Genomic DNA, 24593 nt, shown 5'->3' with positions numbered 1-24593 from the left:
GTAAAGATTTATCAGTAGCAGATTGCAACTAAACTATGGACAATGAGTTAGTGTTTTTATCTCCAGTCGCAAGGAAAACAAATAGATAAAAAAACTTGCCAAGAGTAATAGTTTCAAAGGCAGCTGCCAGTATCAACTCACTTTCTAATTTCAGGTAAAGAAGTAATTTTTTGCTTTCTGCACTTCTGAGATTTTCTTCTATTTGCTTCTTTAGGTTAAAGAAGTTTTATCTGTGACATAACATATATCAGTAAAAGTGCATCTATGCAGGTGTAATGTATATATATTAAACGTATATTTTTAAAGCAGGATTCAGAAAAGAATTTTGTAACACATTGGTATACCAAATTTAAAATGTATTTCTCTCTCCTTTTATGATAAATAGGTGATTACAAGTTGGGAATGTGAAATATGCCTTTAGTTTCTTTTTAAATGCTATTCTAAAACATAAGTATCTAATATAAATTTGGTTAAAATTTGGGGAACCTTTATTTTCTATTAAAAATTTGCAGAAGCTACTGTTCATTTCTCTATTGTTATCTTGTGCTGTTACATTTATCATATTGATTTTGGTAAGTGATAATGTCCACATTGCTTGAGCTGCATTTACCATTACTGATTCCTCAATAAAGATTACTTACATATTTCAACAGATTATTTGCTCATGTTCTGTAAGAGAGGTATAGTCAGCCAACAAATTATAAAAAGAAAATCTAGGTATATATTGGTATATACAGGTATATATAACATTATTTCAGCTGCGTTACATCACAGCCCTGAAGGCAGCCATGGCATTGTCCCTGAGCAAGAATGACAAATAGAAGCAGGTCTTGCATATACCCTGGTTACACTAATACCTCCTCATAAGTTCTTTTCTGGACTTGTGAGGGCCTTGGAACACTGGCAGCAAAGCAGAGGAGAGTTTTCTACAGTTCTGCAAAACTGAGGTGAATCACTTCCCACTCTCCTGGAGCTGGTGGGTGAGCATGGTGGCATGCATGCAGCTCAGAAGAGTGGGAACAATGCTGCTCAGAATGGCAGCTTCTCCCAGAGCTGTTTGTTACCAGATAATTTGGGGGAAGGTGCAGGGATGACTTTATTTTCTCACACATTGTGCAAAAAGCAACAATCTGGTCCTACAGCAACTGCTTGGGATGCATGGCGGGAGTTCTGCAGCATTTCAGTGGTGTCTACTGCTGTGTGAACTTACATGGAGGTATGGTACTGTATCAGGGGTGGTAGGATGAGCCACAGGCTCAAACCTGTGTGGGAGACTTCACAACCTCTCTGGGCAATCTGTTCCAGGGCTCAGTCTCTGCACAGTAAAGAAGCTTCTCCTATTCAGGTAGAAGTTCCTGTGCATCAGTTTCTGCCCATTGTCTCTTGTCCTATTGCTTGGCACCACCAGGGAGAGCCTAGATCCATCCTCTTGACACCATCCCTTTAGATACCTACAGACATTGATGAGATCCCCTCTCAGTAATCTCTTCTTGAGGCTGAACTGGCCCAGCTCCCTGGGCCTTTTCTTGTAAGAGATGCTCCAGACCTTTAATCATCTTTGTTGCCCTCCACTGGATCCACTCAAGGAGCTCCATGTCTCTGTTATATTGGAGAGGCCAGAACTGAACACAGTACTTCAGATGTGGCCTCACCAGGGCTGAGTACAGGGGCAGGATCACCTCCCTTGACCTGCTGGCAATGCTCTTCCTAAAGCACCCCAGGACACCACTGGCCTTCTTGGCCACAAGGACACACTGCTGGCTCATGGACAGCTTGTTGTCCACCAGGACCCCCAGGTCCTTCTCCACAGAGCTGCTTTCCAGCAGGCCAGACATGGTGTGGTCATGGTGAGAAATGTATTTAAGTTGTAGTTGAGTTGAAGATTTCCACTCTTATTTTTACCAATAAATACACTATAAATAAAGAATATCAGCTGTGGGATTTTAGGGTTATTGTTGGCAGTGTTGCCTTACCCATACATGTCATGGTTACATTGACCTTCACTGCAGTGTTAGGTTCCCATGAGCAAAACACAGACCTGTGGCTGTGATTTCATATACAGCCTCCTTAGCCACTTGAAGGGAACCCAGTCCTATTTTTTTTTCCATTCAACTGTGCCCTGCCACATCTGTTCCTAGGTGACTTGAAAAACAAACATTGTTTCCTATTATAAATCAAATACATTGGACAATAATTCAGAGCCGGAGAGAAGGGTGTAGCATGCTTGAGCAATAGCAAAAATAAAGTTGCCTTTCCTGAAAGTGTAAGACAAGTAGTGCAACAACAGGCCACTATTCTGCCTTTTCCCTGCCCCCACCACCACCAAGCCCTGTGATCTTGGCATATTGGGATATGGAGCAAAATCTGTGCTTACGTAAAATGGGTGCATATCTAGCTGATAGTCAGGTTATAGTGTAAACAACATCCGGTTTCACGTGTGGTTCACAGTGGGTATTCAGAGAACAGAGGACAAAAAGACTACAAACTGCACAAAATAAATATTAATATTGGACAAGTTAGATTATTTTACAGTATCTAAGTAATCATGAAGTTTTAAAGCTCTGTTTGAAGAAACTTCCCTGAGATGCCTCAGGGCCTTGGCAAACAGAACTGATAGAGAATTGTACAAAGAATTGTATTTTATAAAGGAAGAGAGTTTGAAGACAATTACTGCAGAAATGACGATGAATTTTTAATCAATAAATGAATAGATAATAGAGTTTTAAGATTGCAAATGCTTGTTTTTAACTCTGTAGCAAGTTCTCTGTTGACAGATTTTTCTGTTTCTACAGAGTCCACCTTACTGACCAATGAGCCACAGGAATCAAAATCTTCAAGTCAGTAGCAAGGTCAGGATTCAAGACTAATTTTTCTCAATGAATATATGCTTGATCCTGTTTGTGTGAGTGTATACATGAGTATTTTGGGAGAAATAAAAAGCCACAACATTCTGAATATCAATTTCAATTTATACAGGGTTTCTTTTTCAACTTAATTGAAAGGTTTTGACTATACTTTGACTTTTTAACTTTTTTTTTTTTTTTTAAGTTCCCATATAAATATAATTTTTAGAAGGCAAAATTGAAACTTTTCATTGCAAATATTAACATTTAAAAGTGAAAATTATTGTAAGTGTTGTGCTGGTATACTGTCTGACATTTTAAAGAAAGAATAATGTTTTACATATTGTTGACATTTAATTAAGTCACTACCCACATCTAATGCAGGCATAGATAGAGATTATATCGTTATTTTAGTGAGAAAAAACAGTTTCTATCTCAGCCAGTATGATATTTTCTGTTGAATTTTAGATTACTCTGTACCAAACAGGAAGCATACCTCTCTTACCATTGTCTTTCAAAGCTGTATTTAGAAAAAAATGGCTTTGGTCAGCTCAAACCATAGATTACAAAGAGAACTATGAGATACAGAGCAATAATGGGAGAAGTTGAAGAACAAAAAGGTACTGAGAAATGTCAGTAAAACAAGAAAGATGTTTTGATGTAGATAATGACAAGGATAATTCTGGTCTAGCACTGGTCTAAAGCCAGATCTTAATAGGAACACTTCAATAATAACATACCAGAGGCAGAGTATTTATTAAACAAAATACTACAGTTCTTGCTTTACAAAAAAGGCAGATGATATGGCATATCAGAGCACAGTGATGGCTGTGAGAAGGGGCATTTGCACTTCAAGACCACATCTGAGACATATCCAATGTCTTGTCATAAGAAAGAGGTTGCAATACCATGCAGCCCCATATCACTATTGCAGCTGTTGAATCAAGTATGGCACAAGGGTAAAAAATATTTCAGCTCAAAAAACAAAGGTATATGTTAAACAAGGACTGATGAAAACAAACATTTCAAATAAGCCAATTCAGGCAATCTTCATCCAAGACTTTCAACAGAGTTGTCTGATGATATGCTTGAACTGTTAGGCTTGGTTTTCAGTGTGGAATTTCAACACTCAAAGCATTTTGGTAGTCCCATATGTTAATAGGAGATCCAATTCTGTTCCAATGTTAACAAGAAAAAAGTATAATTATAGATTTGTCAGCCTGATAATGATCTCAGGCAGAATAATGAAACAGATGATGCTGCAATCCTGTTTTGTTTATAAAGGTAATAAAACTGATGGAACACACTTAGTCTTCTATAAGGCATTTCATTTGGTAGCACATGACATGTTGAATAAGAAATAAAATCAACATGGCACATACTGAAGTGATTAAAACCTGGGCAAGCGAAAGGTCTTAAAATATTACTGTAAATGAAGAATCATTCTTCAGATTTGTCTATGAGTGCCATGGGGATCAGTATTTGACTCTATTATATTTAATATTCTTTTTCCATGCTTGGAACAAAATACACAATGATACTGATAGAGTTGCAGATGAAAAATTTTGAGAGTCTAGTGAATAATAAAAAGGAAAGTCTTTGACGCAAGTTGATCAAGACTGTCTGGCAAGCTAGATGCAAACAAACAGCTGAATTTACATATGGCCAAGCCTAACGTCATAGGCCTAAGATGAAGGAGTGTTACTTCCAAGAAAGCAGGAAAATTTTCAGTTCCAAGGAGCCTTGACTGTAAAGCTCAGATGAGCAAGAGCTGTGATGCTATTGCTCTCTATTTGTACAGAAGTAAGGAAGTTATGTCACATTTGAATATTACTACTTCAGAGCAGCAATATGCTCACATCTGCTGCTACAGACATGCAAATAGTTTAGAGAGGTTACATTATAATCCTCAGGATCATCCTATTGGGAAATAAACCCTACAGTACATAGCTCTAGCAGCTTAATCTCTTTTAATCTAGTTAGATTTATCAAGTAACTATTAAGATTCAAAGAATCAAAGGTTTGCAGCTAAAGCATTTACATGGAAAGCAGAAGTTTGAAACTAAACCAAAATTATTGGTAAGGCCAGAGGGCAAGATGTTAAAATGAGACAATTCACATCAAAAGAAAGTTGTAGATGTTTTCCAAACAGGAAAAAGTTGTAAAGGTTTTGTATAGCTGGGTTTATTGAACAGGTCATATTGTATCCTGGGCATCCTATGTCCTGTTTTCAATAGGAAGTAAGACTTTGTGTTTGCAGAGGCTGCTTCTGGCCTTAGAATTGATGCATTTATATATAGTGGTAGATGTTGAGCAGTGCCATGGTTTTGGGCCAGCCACCACTGTGATGATGCACTACTGTAAAGTAGGGTATAAGTGCTTCAATACATCTCCTCTTTCCTCTGACACCTGTCCTCTTTTGGTTGAAAAATTTTTAAGTGTTTGTCAATTTTTGCAGTCTATCTGGGAAACCATCCAAAACTTTATAATAATTGATTTTCTTCCACGTGGTGGTCTTCTAAGGGCAGGAGAACTTACTAATGTTTTCTGTCATGTCCAGCTGCTAACTCTAAAGACTCATAATTGCATTTGATCATATGTCCTGCCCGTAGTCTGATACTAAATAAGAAAGGTAGTGATGAGAAAATCAATCTAGCTGTGTCATACTCTTGTTCCGTAATACTGCATTACAGTATGGAACATCTGTTCTAGAGTTGTGCTGACTAATTGAAGTAGCCCAGTATAAATTAATTTTGAACCAATCTCACAGTATTACTATTATGTGTTCCTTGCAGTTAGAATTATTGGTCATAGGAGTATTGTGCCACAAACTAACAGTGAAAATGTGACTTTAATGGTTTTAGGGGATTTTGATTGCTCCTTCTGTTATACATCATTCACAGTCTGGACTTAAGCCATCACAATAGAAGTGTTAGTGTGAGTGCGCTGGGAGCACAGAGAATTCTCAGGAAATGAGGAGCATAGCAGCCCTGTATGTTTAAGTAATCAGCAGGTTTTCGAATGGCCCATTAAGGCTGAAACAAATCCTTTTTAATGAGGAAATCCTTAGGTCTATGCTAGATATTTGTTGAACATCATGTCTCTCCAGGATGATTTTTATGCAATGCCTCATTAACTGTATTCATGAAGCTCTCTATAACTGGGAATAGTCCATGAAAGGTACCCAAGCTTTCAATCTTGTCTCAAGTTAGTTCATTTATTTTAGCCCCATTATGATGGAATTATTATTTTTGTGATCCTCTGCAATAACTATTTAGCATCTAACATTAGTTTCATTTGGATTTGGTTTGGAAAAGTGTTATGAGACGTATGTGAGAGACATTGTAGCGTGTTCTTTTCTTTCTGAAAAGGCCATATGTATTGTAGTCCTACCAGAGCTTGGGGCTGAATTCTGTCCTAAATTATCTCCTTTGAATTAATTTCATGCAATGTAAGTCAAACAGATTTTGACCTTTATTCAGTTTTGAAAAGGCATTATGGAAAATTGCACCTTCCTATTCAGCAGATCTGCTCTATATTCAGTCACATTTGAATTCAGTGACAAAAAGCAAATGTGTTCTACATCCTGATGATAGAAGCAGGGAGCTGATGCAGTTGTGGGAGTGTGGTATGGGTTTCCTTCTGACTCACCATCATTAACATAGCTGCTGTGTAAGAGCTTAATTTGCCAAAGCTTCCAAACTCCCACACCCTCAATTGACTTCAGCTGGAGTAAAATGGATGGATATCTTTGAAATGTAATCCTCCCTATTTGTATTAAAAGGCAAAATTCCTTTGGGACTCTAGATGTAAATGAAGAAGGATTTTTTCTAAAATAGAGTAATATCAGTAGCAGCCCAGTTGAAATAAACATTTGAGTTTCATTTTCAATGGCAAAGATGAAAAATCATTAGCTAGAGGGAAGAAGACAACATGTTTAATTCTAAGTAGAGCCAGTTTTATCCAAAGATATTGAGCAAATAAAAGCTGCTTCTGTTGCAACTAAAGAGCATTGCAGAAATTATATTTCTGCTGTCTCTGCTAAGATGAAACACCATCCACCAGAGCTGTGGTCTGACCTTTTCATGGTGAAGGACTAGGACTTTCTTGAAATCCAATGACTCTATAGTGTAGACACTAAAGCCTCTGAGATTTTTTTTTTTTTTTTGAGCATGTGAGACAATCTTATCCAAACTACCCAATGGATAGGAATTTAGGAGAATTGACTCAGTTTTTAGATATTGGAAAAATTCATTATTCATATACTGCTGGTGCTAAAGGAATCCTTACTGTGGGAAAGCTGACCTTTACTCTGATTGCAGAGTGCATTCATACTAGAAGAATAAAGCTGATCATTGCAAATTCAACCCTAAGGTTTAAGGCTGTAGTTTAGATATCGTATAAATATAGTGGAGTAAGAAGGCTCTTCCCAGGTCGTTGAGTCCAATCTCTTGGTATGACAATCAATCAAAAGTGGTAATCTTCTTTATAAATTTCAGAAGCAATTAGGTTTCTGTTTCCACTGCTTGTTAATGAAAACTGTTTAAGAAGCCTCTTCTTTAAGGCACATTCCTCTGATTTCCAGCCTACATGTGTACATAATGTATATATATATTTCTGTGACAACATTCTCTTTCAAAATTTTTCTTTACCACTTACTCTAATATTTAACAATAGGATTTGCTTATCAATATTAGCATATCCCTTGCAGACAAAGTTTTGCTATAGTAAAAAAATGTAAGGACTCCTTTTCTTTTGAATTATAGTCTTTTCATATAGCCCTCTTGGATTTGTTCCAGTTTGAATCCATCTGTTTTAAATACGGAAGACCAGAGTAAAGTGGTGGGACTAGAAAGGGTCAAACATTTACTTCACATATCTCCTGGGAGGACTTTCCTGACACATTCAAAGATCACATTTGCATGTTTTGGTGTTATACCATATTAATACTTCAACAGTCATGACTTTTCAGTCATTTCCAATTCTTAACATAGAGTAGAAGTGCTTATTATCAGTTCTCATGTTTATTCCCTTTCCTATTTTTCCATTCTGTGAGATCACTCAGCTCTTTCTTCATGGTGTCCTGAAATTTTCTTTTATTAGTGAGCACTCACAGTCTTCTATCATCAGCAAACTCCACAGCCTGCTCCTACTTACCACTATTAAAACCTAATTGCATAATTAATACATATTTAAACAAGATCAGCTTCAAGGAGAAGTTACACTGAGACTCAGGCTGGCATAACTTTTTTGACACTACCAATGCCATGGCTGCTTTAGCTCATTCCTTAGACCTGTTTGCTTTCCCAGGCAGTGGAAAAATTTTAAGACTTAACTCTTACATTTCTTCTGTAATTCTCTAGAAGTCCAATATAGTGACTATTTTGTATCCTGTGCTTTCTATCCCTGGTGACATTACTGGTGCTGAGGTGCACTACAGCCTGATACTCCAGGGTTTGTAGGTGCAGTCACTGCGCAGATGTGTTTGCATCGGTACCGCCTGAGAGACTCCAGCTTCAATATGTGTCACCAGTCCGTTGTGATCTCTTGAGGTCAGGATACATCAGGATGTCCTACTCAAGTACAGGTGAAAGAAAGCTGTTTTGGGGGATTTTTTACCTGGTAAATCCTCAACCACCCACAAACTATGGAATGGATTACCAACAGTGAGTAACTTTTGCTATGAACTCTTCAGAAGGGTTCTCTTGCCCACCTTGCATGGCCGTGGCTCTGAGCTGGGTGCCATTAGCAGTGAGTCAGCCCTGGGCCAGACAGTGGCTCAGAGGCAAAGGAGGCATAGAGGCAGGCTTTATCAGCACTGTTGATGGTAGTTCAGCCTATATTGTCTGACCAGTTCACTTACTATTTCCATAGGGCACAAAGAAAATTACTGTTTCCATAGTATCTATATTTATATAATTCTATATAATTTACATCTGTATCTATCTTCATTGTTACAATCTTTGTAGTATTATTCATTTGTTCATTCTAGTCTTCATTGCAATATATTAGTGTCTAACTATTAACTATTTGTTATCTTAATATAAATTATATACAATAGATGCATATGCTCTATATATATAATATAGACAGAAGACAATAGAAATGGTCTATACTTGTAAATATCCACTATCTTGCTAGTTATTGTTTACCTACTAGAATGAGGAGATTTCTTAGAAAATGTATTTCTTAGAAAACCTACCCAGAGTTAACCCCAGTTAAGCAGTGGCACACACTTAAATAGCATTTTAAATTAATACTCTAGAAGAGAGAAACAGACTTAGGTACTTTGTACAGGTGGTCAAATCAGTTACATTCAGTATCCATCTCAGTAAGATGTAGTCATATGTGAAAACATATATTCTATCAACGAGAATAAATAATTAAATACTGTATTTTTTGAAATATTTTTTGTTTGTTTTCCCACAAGCTGATATTGAATATTTACTGAAGGCAGAGTTTCTGCCACTAAAAATCCTATGATATAAAAGATATGCATAGAAATAGATATGCATCTATAAAGATATGCATAGATTTTTGTCCACAAGAAACAAAATTTTGGGGTTTACTTCCTGATGTTTTAAAAATTAGTCCATCTTAATTAATTTAAGAAAGTGTGATAGTTTCTCCTGAGATATAATGCAATCAAAAGAAAATTAAAAGTATTCAGAAGATGAACTCTTTCAAATGAAGCTGAAAGCTTCAGTAGATTTTAATTAGAACTGCATGATAAGTTTTACATATAAAGCACATCCATTCAAATTTGGCTTTTGGCCAGTTCTGCAAAAGCAAAATAACATTCAGGACTATCTTTTCTGTGCATTATTTTCCCTGAAAAAAAATGTTGACAGTTATTATGAAGTTTGTGAAAGCAAGTAATATAATTAACTATGCATTTTAGTTTTTTGTATTTTTTTAATTAGGCTGAAGTTATATAGAAGGCTGAATATATTAATTAAAAGACTCTTATCATTTCTGTTTGGTATCTGTTCTATCATTTTTGTTTGGTAACTGCTGTTATCCCAGTTTGAAATTTGGGTTTGATTTTTAAAACAAATCCACAAGCAGGTTTTTTTCACTGACAATTAACACCTCATTATCAGGTATTCAAAACCACTGCCAACACAGAAGACCAGTGTCTCTCAGTTTATTTCTAGATGCATTTCTAAGAATTTAGCAGATGAAGTCATATTTCACTTTACATAATGACAAGAATTACACAAAATGTCAACTTTAACTCAGTTGAAAATCCAGACATGGAAAGGCAGGTTTGAGATATCATTACTTGGGTTATAGAAAAATGTGACTCAGATTAATATATTGGTGTGCTTCAGATGGGCAGTGGGTGTCTCAGAAGAGATAATTTATAAAAATCCAGTATGAAAACAAAGTTTTTACTTGAGGGCATGAGTTGGAAACTTGGTAGTCTTGGTATAGATTAATAATATATATCTGATTAATAATAATATCTGATTAATAATCAGACAGATTATGTCTGATCTTCTTTTCTCCCTGGGATGACTAGTACCAAACAATACTTATTCCACCAAAATTGTTTCTTCTCACAAAAGATTTCATTCACAAATGGGTAAGAAAGCTAACCAGATCCTGTCTGTTGCATCAAGAAAGATGTGCTATCATTAAGGGCACAGTACACTTGGTTCACATCTATCCCCCTTTAGCTTCCAGTTCTAAACGTGTTTTTGAGGAGTGGGTTTTAATGTGTGGTTTTGAGAGGTGGGTTTTGACATGTCCAGGGACATCTTGCTTACCATTTTGTATCTGCTGCTCTGTGTGAGGTAAGGTGCATTACAGAATGAAGAAAATTATCATCTCCCTCTTAAGTGAAAATCGAAAGTCCTCCAAAACCCTGGAAGTTGTAATTTCTGGTGTTTGGCTTATAAACTCATGTTTTCATGTTTATCATCTACATCTATTTTAATTTTGTTTTGTAAGACAGACACCAGCTAATGATTCTGTTCAAGCACACATTGATGTCTTATGGTCCTACCAATTGCTTTTCTTGCAGAGTTCAGTAAAATTGCTTGTAGTTAAAGAAGCCTAACCAGTGTTAAATAGTGTATAAACACCACTTCTGTGAAATGTGGATATCTGTAATATTCCTTGTATCATCAAATTTTTGACTGATAAAACTTCTGTTTATCTCTGTATGGTGATTGTAGCTCTGCAGTGCTTGGCATTATGATTTGCAATAGACTATAAAGGCATCATCCTAGTTATCATAAAGGCTAATCCAAGAGTTTGATCTGATAGACCTCTGCTGATTTATATCAAAAGTTTATTTTAAACTTAATTGCCATAAGTACCCATTTAATGTATTTCACTTGCCCTGAGGTACCCTAAGCTTTAATGTGAGGGTATTCCTTTCATCTTTATTCTAATTCTTAAAAGCTTTTTGTCCATAAAGACACTTAGCATTACATACTATAGATGTGATTTCTTTGCTTCCTAATTAACTGCATCAATGGATATTGTATATGCAAGGTCCTGGCCAGATTAAGGAAACTGCAGAAAATGTGAAAGCACTGCACGTGGACACTCTGCTGGAATTGTTAAAGCATTTTACATTAAAATAATGTAATAAAATAAGTCTCTAGAATTATAAATGCTCATAGACACTGATGTAATTCAATGCACTATAAAAAGATGAGGTATTGCTGGATGTAATTCTTACCTTTATATACACACTACCCTGCCTGGTATGAGTAGCACCAATCATATCAATGATACAGATTTGACATTATCCTAGAGAATCAAGAATTGATTAGTTACAGTTACATGGTTGCTAGAAAATTATTCCATCCCTAAAAAAATTGTCTTCTGGTTTTTTTACTGCAAAACTGTTACATACCAATGCATTTTTCATCATATTAGAAAATAATATCTGGAATACAGGTTCATGTTAGGTTGATTATTCCTCCCTTGGAATCAGCTTTTATTTTGTAATGCCTTCCTGAAGATTTTAGCCAGTATTGGTACCATTCTCTTTTATTACGCATTATCTATGCAGTTTACCTGTTAGATAAAAGGTAATAAAGGAGGATGGAAAAGGGGATAGAAACTACAGGAAAGGAGCAGCAGAGCAGCCACTGTATCTTTGCAGTTGTGTCAGATTTTTTTCACCACATAATTCCATCACATTTTGCATACACTTTGCCTGTGGCTTTAGTGATTATAAAAGTGCTAAAATGGAATTTACTGACTTCATAAAGCACGTAGCAGTTGTTGAAATTATTTTAAACCAGTGACAGGTAAAATTTAAATTATTTTCCTTTACTGAACTTTTACCTTTCTCCATAAGTAAAACAAACATCTGGAAGAAATTAGAGCTGACTCCAAGCAAAAAAAAGCCAACAAAAACAACAAAAAAGCCTGCTTCCCCAAACACAGTATAAATAATTCTGTGGTGAGAAACATTCCTTGATGTATACATTCTGGTATGACAAATAAATGAAAAATATACATGCTGGAGAGGGATATGTTCATGGTTTTCATTATGAATGAGCCAAGAACACAAATGTCATAAATTTGGAAAAAAAATTAAAAGAGGGTGATTTGGAAAAGTAATTTCCACCTTGATCCTATCCACTACTACAAATAGTAATACTGAAAGGGAAAGTGGGGTAGGATGATGGCAATTCATTAAATTATCTTTTTGCTCCCAGGCTGGGGATGTCTGCTATGTAACTATAATTTTTAGGACTATGTTGCTAGTTTTATCTTTTTAATTAATTTATGACGCACCAAGGCATTTGATTGGAAATACCTCCTAGGCTGGAATTGCAAGGTTGTTCTATATGTAAGATTTTTGCAATACTATTTTGTTCCATATTTTATAAGCAACATCTTTAAAAATAGCATCTGGAGGAAGTAATTGTCTTTTCAATTCTACAAGAGTACAGAGATTTCCCTATATTCCTTCCTTCCTTCCTTCCTTCCTTCCTTCCTTCCTTCCTTCCTTCCTTCCTTCCTTCCTTCCTTCCTTCCTTCCTTCCGAATTCCTTCCGAATTCCTTCCGAATTCCTTCCGAATTCCTTCCTTCCTTCCTTCCTCTCTCATAGTCTGCCTACCCTCAATACAGTGAAACCATTGAAATCATAGGAATGAAACTCCTAAATATTTTTAATACTGCCCTCTCTGTCCTTACTGTGAAGTGAAAAATTTATGATCAGCCTTCTCAATAGCACTGGTTCTACCAAAGGAAAGAACACAGAATAGACTGGAAAGGAAGCAAGTCCTCATTTCTTTAATAGACATGGTAAGACATCAGGGCTATATTGTAAAGAAACCTTCACCTTAACCCTATAGTTCTGCATTGTTGTAATGGTCCAGATTCTTTCCAAGTCAACTTTGACATGCCAGTCAGAACCTCATCCTACAGCCTCAGTGCATTATGGTCTTGCTATATTTCCTCCTCTTCCACTGTTAAATGAGCACAACTTGAAGTTATAAATTTAGCTATAAATAAAATAAAGATAAGCAGCTCTATGTGGGTATGCAGGGAAAAGGCTCCTTACCAGAGTGAGCTTTAGGAGAACTGGACTGGTAGCTATGGACAACTTGCAGATGATGGTTTCATAGCATAATATTAGGTGTTTTTTATTTTTGAAGATCCAGCTCAAACTTTTAGTGTTGAAAAGCATATGTTCAGGATATTTTCAGATATGAGCAACAGAAAGCTTTTGTGATTTGAAAAGGACTGCAGTGGGTAGACATTCAAGTCACACATTTCCCCATTTGGGGGATATTCATATGACATAGGCAAACAGGCTGTTGTTGTCCAGTGCTTTGTCATTGCTAACCCACAGTGTTATTCAATAGAGCCCATGGTGGTAATTGCTACTTGGTTCTTCTCCTTTAATCTACTAGACTAGTAATTTTATTCCAGTGATCCATTATTTCCTAAAATGTTAGTTATTTAAGAGATTAAGTGGGTGTATTAAAGATTTAATCACAGAGGAATCTTGGTTTAAAGGCCTTATTTAAACCTCACATAATCAAAGTGAATATTCAGTGAGTTACTGCAGCTTTAATCTGTGCTGTTATATCTGTTATTCAGCATGACACTACAGCTTTAATTTTTTCTGTTTTCCATCTAAGTCTTTGAAGGATAGCTTCTGCTATTCAGTGCAGTATTTGGACATACTGGGGAGATTTTGAGTAGGAATGTCAGAGGATCTTCTTTTTAAGCTTTGAGATTTCTTCCCTCTGTCAGTGTGAAGACAGACCTTTAGTTTCTCTTTGTGCCTTAATTTATGTACAAAGTAGATCTACACAAAATGAAGGACTACGCAGAAATGTAATGCTATTTTTAGATAAGACATTTATTCTATGCAAGAGGCTCTACACCCTCAAACGTCTTCAGATCAGGTGATATTTAATGTGTTAAGCCTCAAAATGAAACACATCTTTGCAAGTACTGCACTGCAGTCAAAAGCAGATAAGCATCTAAATATAACAGCTCTCCTGGTGTCTAGTGAATCCTCAGAAAATTGATAGGCAATGGTGTTCCAGGATACCAGTTCCAAGGACCCTGGTGCACTGAATTAATGCTGTTGGTCTCAAGGAATGCTCCTCTTTGGGGATGCTTTCCTACCTGTAAAGAGCAAACGAATAAAGATTTTGTCTTTCATGGCAAATAAATCAATATGCAAATGTATTGAATATATTAAAATAATGTGACTATATGGATAAGTCATGCAGATAGCTGGAGTGCTGATAGGTTATCTGTAGAAAGAGCTTTCATTTAAAAATATAAAAAGGCCTTAATGCTCTCTACAGATATCACTATAAATGATGAACAGGAAAAACAGCAAAACCTTTGTTCAGGTCAATAAGGCTGTATTTTATCAAACTTTATTATGAGTGCAGACACATCCATTTCAGAGCTGATAATAAAGCTGTTTTACTGAAAAAGAGGCAGTTCAAAATTGGTGTTTCTCCTTTTTTTTTTTTTTTTTTTTTTTGTGGCTGAGTAAATCAGAATCACTAGCAGAATAGCTGCTAGTGATTTCTTTCTAGTAAAGGTTGCTTGAAATTTTGGGAAACAAAGCTGCCTCTCTGTCATCACATAGCTCAAAAGATGGATTTTCTTGTAACATAAGACTAAAGGCAATTACATGGGTCACCAATGAAAGCTGATATGAAAATTCTATTCATCCTTCTAAAAAAGGCTGTCTGGGAAATGAAACAGATAATGGGGAAAGACTGAATACTTTTGTTTAAGCTAGACCATCACTCTTAGAGTCTTTATTTTCTGATTTAAAGTATGAAACTCTGTTAAAAGTTTTTAAGAGATTTGAAGCTTCTTAGAAAGTTAATCAGACTTTTTTTTTTGTACAGAATAGCAATATATAACTGGTATTTACATCACAGCAATATTTAATTGGTTTTTACTACCCATAGCCTGTCAAAAAGAAAATGCTTGACAATCAACCCTAGAGGACTGAATTCACATGAATATTACAGCCTATCTACCAGCTGGATAGATAGATGTGCCCAGTTTGGTATTCTCCACTTTTTCCTCCATAGATAGTTGCAACTGTGTGATTGGCTGGAAGGGTCAATATCCCATTCCCATATAAAATAGTATGTCTATTTAATATCTGAGTTCTTGTCTAATTGATTTACCAAAAAACTGAATATTGATCTAATATTGATATCCAACTGAGATGGACAAAAACTCTCTAACAGTTTAGAGTTAGAAAGTGCATGTTTTATTTGGCGCCAGGCTCTGCGTGGGATAGCTCCCTAAGAGGCAGGGCCCGATACAAGCAAACATGATACCTTTTATTTCCAAATATTATGAATATCCAAAATACAAAATGCATATTCATAGTGTTGACACCTCCCATTCTCTGCTTTGTATGGAAATGAGCTTACATGTCATTAAGCATGCGTAGTGTGTGTTCTGAATGGAATTGGTGGTCTTGAATTGGGTCAGTGGTCCCAAAAAAGATGAAGTAACTCATTTTCCTCATTTTGACCTTTTTGCCCTTCTGAGTTTTAACAATCCTAATTACTTTAGTGACCTCTAAGTTTCTTCTTGCGTGACTTTTGGATGGGCTCCCACAAAGGGAGGAAATTGGTAATTGTCTTTATTCTATACACCAGCTTATCAATGTTTCTGCTCATTATTCTAAGCATAGCTGAACAAACATGCAAATGACAGATCATCAGTTATTTGGTAATCAGTTACTAACACTTAAAATTCTATATCATCAATTATTTGGTAATCAGTTACTAACATCTAAAATTCTATATCATCAATTATTTGGTAATCAGTTACTAGCATCTAAAACTCTATTTCAGGTCCAGCTCTCCTAACTATTTTTGATTAACCCTTACTGCGCCCAAACTTACTATTGAAGCCCCAAGCCTATGACTAAAATCTTTATGTTTCCTCTAAATCTATGTTTCATAATGATATCTTCTTTTTCCTGTGTGGCTTTCAATTTTCATTTTCAATTGTTTCCACTCTTCTCATTTTCTTTTTATTTCTCCTTGAATTTAGTGGAATTAGTTCAAAAGAGGAAGAATACTAGGATTTTGTCTGACTCAACAACATTGCTGTCTGGATGTTTGCTGAATAAAGTTTTGCCATAATGAATAAATTTAAATTGTTACAAGCAAGCTAATTGATTTCATGACATTTCAGATCCTGACTTATAATAAAGGAATGATAAAGATGCTCTTTTCCTGTTTGCTTTTTATACAATATATTTTTCAGATATAGTCTCTATCCTAACTATTCCTATTCCAGTTCCTCCAGCTATACAATGATGGTTTATGTTCGCTGGCCAAGTATAGCCACTGAGGATGTTCCTATGAACTTTGTTTTGAACCATTGCTTTTGATTATGTTGCATTGATATGAAGTTTTCGCTGCAAATTTGACTGTGTTTTCAACAACACAGACCTTCTCCACTCATTGCAGATTTGTCTTAACAATCTTTGTCTTTCCAGACCTTCCCTGCACTATCTTCTATCTCAAATTATTCCTTCATCCCTTGAGCTTTTCTCTTGAATCGCCTACACTACCTCACATTTTCCTCTTCCTCTTTCTCTCTGCTTCTTCTTTCCTTACCCTGAAGTATTCTTCTCATTCCTATTATAACATTCTATTTATATTTACATCACTATAATTTAACTTTCCTTATCTACTGGTTTTTATTCTCTTGGGCACAAGTAGACACAAAAGAACAATTTTAGTCACTCAGGCTTCACCCACTAAATTTAAGGGTAGTTTTAAGGTTTTGAAGACTTCAGAATATTGCCACATGAGACCATGACAATTTTTTAATGCACATGTCAGCAAGATTTGTGATGTTATTAATAGACCTGAAAGCACTACTTGCTGTCTCCTAAAATGAAGGATGTATGACATAATAAGGAAAGAAATATTCCCTAATTCCATCATTGCTTATATGAAGCAAAAGACACAACATAAATCCTGGAGAATGTAATGTTCCTGTTCATAAACTAATGACCTCAGATGAGAACTAACAGGATGTCAAACATGATCATAGTCCACTGTAAGTGCACACCACCCTTTTTGGACTTCCACCTGTCTGAAATACCACATACATATTGTAACATTTTTTTCTGGAGAAAAGGTGGTCAGGCAGAGCATCTAATTCTTCTCTAAAGTTCTGACTGAAGAGCAAGGGGCACACATGTGATCTTCAGGCTTAACACACACCAGAAAAGTACAGTGATCCACAGAGGACAAGAGCATGTGAAAAGAAGTAAGACAAATGGACGTGACTGAATAATGTAGTCACTTTCTTATTTTCAAGCAGATGTTTTCCATTCTAGCACCCACTAGACTTTAAATATAGTCAATATGCAGCATAGAGAAGCAGTGCTACAAGTATGAGGGCATAAATTATTGTCTACTTCTTATCTATTACACTGAAGTAAAATAAACTGAAAACAAGGTACACTATCCTTATTTTATTTTTATCTCTACAGTTTGGTAGAGTTGCCCCATAGATGTTACACATTTTAGATGAGAAAATAAATGCTGTATGTGGTTTTCACAATTCCTGTACAGAGAGAAGTATGAAAAATTCTGGTGTGGAATTTCTGCAAATACACAGGCATGGAAGACTAAGGTAACATCAACATCTTTGACTCTTTTCCTTGTAAAATAGTTAGCATAGATTGAGAAAACCAAGAAGGAAGCATATCCACTGAATTAAAAAAAAACCCCAACTGTTCATATGTCAAGTGAGTTGAAGTGAAATAAAAATGAAAAATAGAAATGTAAAGAATAGAAAATTAGTATGATGCGCAGGAATTGTCACTCCTGGTTAATTGAAAGACTAATAGCTTTGGTGAAAAGAAAAGACAGTGAGAAGTTAGTGCATTTCACAAAAGGCACCTTCTATGCACCTCATCTGTAATCTGCCCATTTGCATCTGAAAAATATATTGGCATGAAAAAATGCTATTGTGTAACTGGCACTGTGTAATGGAGAAATGACAGACAATGTGAAATAGGGCGAAATAAATTTCCCTCCTTAAAATGAAAAAAAAATCAGGATTAGAGAGGGCACGAAGAGGACATCTCTGGCACTGTGATGCCAGAGCAGCAAAAATATTTCAAAAAAACCTATTATTTAGCTTAAAAAAAAGAAGTAGATGAATATATGTTATTAACTATTGTGTTTCAGAAATGTGTAAGTATAAAAATAAAAAAATACAAACTCAGTATTGTTTACCGAGTACACAATTGGTCAGAGCAATTAAATTCAAGTGCTCTTGGAGCCTTGATATCAGCTTTTTTATTCTATTAGCTCATTTTAATTTTTGCAACACTTTTATTTCCTTAAGGCATCCTAGAAACAAACAAATCACTTTCTTAATGTCACTTTGCCATACATTCAATCACATCTGTTGTAATAATGTTAAGAAATTATGAAAGATAGAGACTATTCAGTGATAATATGGAAATGTAATAAAGAGAATCATTGTATGAACATTTCTTATGAAAGAGTCTGACAGGCTCTTGAGCAAGCGACAGAGTTTGTTCCTGACTATTTTTAGAGAAGAGTAATTTCCATAATATGACATGTTTGTAATAGCTTTGTCAGAGATTTCGTAATTGAAATTTCATTTGTTTGCCTTGATAGAATATGGCATCGTGATATCAGAAATATGAAAACATTTTTTAAAGTGGCCAAGGTTAATATTGCAACTGATAACAGAGATGTGATTATACTGCTATATTTCTATTCATTAGGAAGCACAGAGGATCTGAGAAAAACTCTTAAGGTTTTTAAAGCCACACTGATGTCTGAGTATCCAAAGAAATACAATAGGTACCTAATTGAATCTAGCAACTCAACAGTAAAAGTACTATTATAGGTAATTATTCAAACAGACAAAGCATGCAGGAATTATTGTGTCTCTATTTCCCTTTCAAGTACATTTAGGGTGCTCAAAATATATCCCGCTGTGCAACTGCCAGCTAACAGCTGTCCCACAGTTCTTTTCCCCTGACTTTTAGTCCTTCCTTGCAGACAGCTGAGAAAGGGTGGAGACCAGTAGACTGACTCCTAAGAAGATCCAAGACACACTACCTGGCTGGCCACTGTGCTGGTCCCAGTATATGACACACCAGGGAAGGGCAGATCACATGGGGAGTTTAAGGAAAATCAAGAAGTATCTTAATTATCAGTGTGATCAGTCCATGGGATCAGAGCTATCACAAGGTAAATAAGTTACAATACCATTATTCCTCCATCCATTTCTGAATTTTTTCAGCTAGTAGTGCAAGCAGGAAGTGTGCTATCAAAGTGAGTCAGAGTCCTAGAGAGGCCTTGGCTGCATCCTCAGGTTAGGGGCAATCAAGTTCTGAACTGAATATACCTGTTACTAATACTGAAATCTAAAATCAAGTTCAACTCATTGTTTCTGCTAGACATTCAGGGAATTATCCCAGATGAGAATTTGTCCTTTATTTCTGATGCAGACCCTTTAATGGCCAGATGTCAGCACTGATTCGATACAATTTGCAATTTTTTCTCTTAATAAAAGGTGTGATGAATAAAAGAAATTAAATGAAGTGAATGTGTACAATTAATATAACGACCACACCCCTCAGAGGAGTCATAGGGTAGTTCTGCTATGATTCATTATTTTTGGTTCTTTTGTGCTTTCCTTTAAGGAATGTCTCCACTGGTGTTATATCTGTTATGTAGTCATGAACTTGCAATAGCAAGAAGTAATATAAAATAAATTACTCTTATTTGAATGCTCACTGCATTCAAATAAAGCTTTATAACGATAAAATCTAGTGGACATATTTCTATGACTTTATAATTTGTTCTTTTATTGCAGTGAAGATATTTATGCCTAAATATTTGGGACCTAAGGGAAAACCTAACTGCCAAGGTCCCTCATGATTACTGGAGAAAGATCTGTCTGAACAAACTGAAGCACAAGCATTAAGCTGAATAAAATGATTCCTATTTCAATTCATAAGATAGGATAAACAGATGAAGTTCTCTAAATATGGGCACCTCATGCCATTTGAAGCACCCTGTAGAAGCTGAGACTTTTGCATGGGATGGGAAAAACCCTGTGTCCTTTGGAGGGATAAGCAGAAACCAGGGAATGTTGTAATGCATCAAAACCAGTATGAGATTGTTATGTTTAGGCAATGAAAAGTTGTTCTCTGTCAGACACAGTTCAGGAAACAATTCAGCTGATCAAATGCTAGTGTCTGCTGAAGCATTAGTGGAATCACTCTGATTCCTTTGACAGGAAGGGCTTGAATATTTACCTCGTATGAAGATACCCACACGAAGATACTGTGATGAGAGTGTCTCTATCTGAAGCTGAATCCCCTCCTGGCACTCAGTTTTGAGTCACTGACAAAGAGATCCAAGGAGTTTCTTGGCTTCTTATACTGTGGTTTTCAGTGCAGTTATATGCTGAAACACATCTAGATTATTTTTCTTATTGTTATTGAATGATACCATACCTATAAAATAGTAATTTTGCTGCAAGATGCTGTTATAGCTATGGTTGTGAAAGAGTCTTTTTTTCCCTTGTTACATGCCATTAGCTTCTTATGTGCATAATTTCCATCACTTTAACTGTAAGTTTTCATATTTGAGACATAAATGAGACAATCATTTTGGGGCAATTACCTGATCTTTCTTTTTATGTCCTTGATTCTTATACAATAAGGAACTACAGTGAGAGTTCCCTATTACATTTACCATATCTTTCTTGAGTTTGAAAAGACATAATCACAAACACTTTGAAGTGAAAGCATGGACATGATTGTGTGAAATGCTGTTCAGCTGCTGGCTATTTATTCTTTACAGCTCATATCCTCTGTTTATATGGAATTAAGACTAAAACACTGGGCAGATGTTTTATTGAAAGAGTTGATGTCTCTGCAGACCAGGTGAGGATCCTGTAAATAATAAAATACATTTATTATTCATAAATAAGATTTATTTTAAAATAAATATTATAAATTCATATTAAATAATAGAATTAATTATCTTACATTCTAATACAAATATAATTAATGTACTAATAACAAATAGTAATATATTATTAGAATAGAACAGAATAGTTATATATATAATATATTATATAGTATATTTTATTATATTATGTAATAATTATATTAAATAATATATATTGTATTTATTATTTATAAATATTAATATTTATAAAATACATTTTATTATTATAATAATAAAAGCCTCATAAACTCTGAAGCATTTTGTTCAACAGCATTAGTGATAAACAATAGGATATGATAGCATAGAAACCTGTCTGAACTCTTCATAACAGCTTGTCACCTTGCCCTAGAAGAGGATAGCTGAGATTCAGATAAAAGCACAGCTTTTCCTCCATACAGGATGTCCATATCACAAGGGTATAGCCCCAGACTGCAAAGAAAGTGGAAGGTGAGATATTGACTTTTCTGTCCTTTAATGCTGTATAGAAAGAGAAATGTTTGCTTCTCCGGGTACTGGCTTCATTGCAAATCAAATATTTTCTATATTAAGGCTTTAGAAGGGTAAAAGAAGCAGATCTTCAACAGACTTTGCTATACAAAAAGAAGGCAAATGTTGTATGCCTAAATCCAAAATGTAGAAAATGTACACCTTAATACAATAGTGCATTATTCAGAAGATTCTTAATTTTTTACCTAGAAATTTCCTGCTTATTTGCAATTTGGTTTTCTTTGGTGTGTCCTTAGGCATGGCCAGTGTTAACAATGGAGAAGAACTTGATATTGGTGTTATCATTGGGTGTAAATCCCAGCAAGATTTACAAAATAGGCATGTTTACCTTGATTCTCACTCACTGGAATGAGGATTTGGTGCACCTGGGCTCTGGTAGCAGCTGGTTCTGCTGTGTGAGTGGGGCGGGATCTGCCAAAGGCAGGTCTGGCATGAACGTGATGTGTGGGCAGGTGTTTCCACGGGTTGTTTGCCCAGAAAATTGCATGAGACTATGGCAGGTTGCAGAAACACAGCAAAGAGTTCCATCACCTCTAGTGTTTAACAGATGTATTGGCTAGAGGAAAACATAGTTCTGCATTGTAAAACTATAACATGCAGACATTTTGAAAGGAAATTTGGGATCCCAGAAAGTTTGACAGTCACCTTTTGACTGCTACCTTGAGGAGTTCAAGTTAATAGCCATTTCCAAAGAAAGTGGGCGAGGACAAATCACAAAATACGTCATTTCTGCTCTGGCCTGGCCTGTGCAATGGCTGAGTTGTTCAAGCTGAGGTGGAATAAACCTGTACAAACTCATATCCAGTGATGCTTGGGACACCAGAGTGAAAAAGCAGGGCAACGTAAAGGATATAGATACATTCAAGGAAAGACAACATATGAATAAACATGTTTCTCTGTGTTTGGTTTATTGTATGTCTATAAAGAAGGTTGTAGAATGCCCTGAAAAACAATACAAGAAAAATCTAATCTTGAGCTGTCTGCCTTGAAACAACTACTATTAAAGAGCACAGGATGGTTCCGTCCCTTTTTCCATTTCATGTATGTCCCATTCAGCATTAATGTCATTATTTTAAAAAGAATATATTTATTTTGTAATGTATTTATACTAAACACCACTTTTTGCCTAAAAATAAAAGTAAAAATTTTAAAAATAATTAAATAAATTTATTATTTAAATTAATTATTTATTATTTAAATTTTTAAAGTGTTTTACACTTCTATGTCAATGTTCACAAAGCTGACCACTGATGGGATATTTTGTATTATTATGGTTGCCAGTAATATAACAAGAGGAGAAGTCACTGCTAATGTTTTACTGCTTTGAACATTTACTATATGGTCTTACTCAGTTTTTTGGTATCTGTCATTGTTTAAGCCCAGCTGGAAACTAAGCTTCAGGCAGCTGCTCACTCAACACCCCTCTCTCCCTGCCACCCTGGGGGAGTGGGGAGGAGAATCAAAGTAAAACTTGTAGGTTGATATAAGAACAGTTTAGTAATCAAAACCAAAGTAAAATAGAGTAAAAATGGTCAATGATAATAATAGTAACAAAATACTAATATTAATGTTAATATTAATACTAATGGAAAAAAGCTAAACAAGTGATGCATAATACGTTTCCTCACCACCCACTGACCAACGCCAGACTTTCCTTCTTCAGTCCAGCTCAGCCCCCATTTCAGGTAACTTTCCCCAGTTTATATACTGGGCATGATGCTCTGTGGTGTGGAATATCCTTTTGGTCAGTTCAGGACACCTGTCCTGGACATGCTCCCTCCCAGTTCTCTTTTGTGCACCTCCTCACTTGCAGACCACAAGACCACAAAAAAGGTCCTTGACTTAGGATAAACATGACTTAACAAAATACAAAACATCAGCATATTATCAACACCATTCTCATTCTGAATCCAAAATACAGCACTGTAAGAGCTACTGAGAAGAAATTAACTCTATTCCAGCTGAAACCAGGGCAGTATCTTAGTAAGATCAGGTAAATTTGAATGAATGATGTAAGATTGATGTACCAACTGCAAGAAGTAAATCACCTCCTAAACCCAAATTACAGAAATTCCACAAACTGAAGCTGAGTAACCAAACTTGAAGCTCATAATTATTTGTCAAAATATGACGAAGCCTATGACAAAACCCATTGAATATGAGTATTTTTTTTTTGCTGGGGAAAAAAAGGGAAAACCAACTCACATTCAATTTTGTTCTGCAATTCAGAACAGAAAGATACAGTTTGTCCTGCTTATATGAACATACTCTACAGATTAAAGTGAAAAATAAGTAGAATATGGGTATTTTTGCTATGAAAATTTCAAGTATGGGATGATTTTTGTGCATGATAACTAATATGAAACGGAGACAAGCCATTTGTGACTATTTGATGGGCTGGATATCTGCAAGGGTTCTAAACTCCCAAATAGTTCTCAAAGTAGAATAAGGTGAATGAGAATGAGACGAGATTGTCATTGTGTGATCAGGAAAAGAACATTAGCCACAATGGATAAGAAAGTGCTAATAGGCATTGGTCAAGGGGGACTCAGCACCGGGGAAAGTACATCTAAAAGCCTGCCTTTAAACTCTGGGAACCTTTTTGTTCATTGCTACAGTCTTCTCCTTCCTCCACCAAATGTAATTCCCTAATAGAAATATTGTTATCAAACTCCATCTGTGAAATTATTCACATTTATTTAATATCTGAACTCTGAAAGTCCCTAGGGTTTC

This window comes from Corvus kubaryi, unplaced genomic scaffold (genome assembly GCF_017639235.1).
Source record: "Corvus kubaryi isolate FWS band 111438036 unplaced genomic scaffold, C.kubaryi_AGA036_p1.0 split3-73, whole genome shotgun sequence".
In the NCBI taxonomy this organism is placed as follows: Eukaryota; Metazoa; Chordata; class Aves; order Passeriformes; family Corvidae; genus Corvus; species Corvus kubaryi.
The sequence above is the reverse complement of the archived record's forward strand: the minus strand, read 5'-3'. Positions refer to the sequence as shown.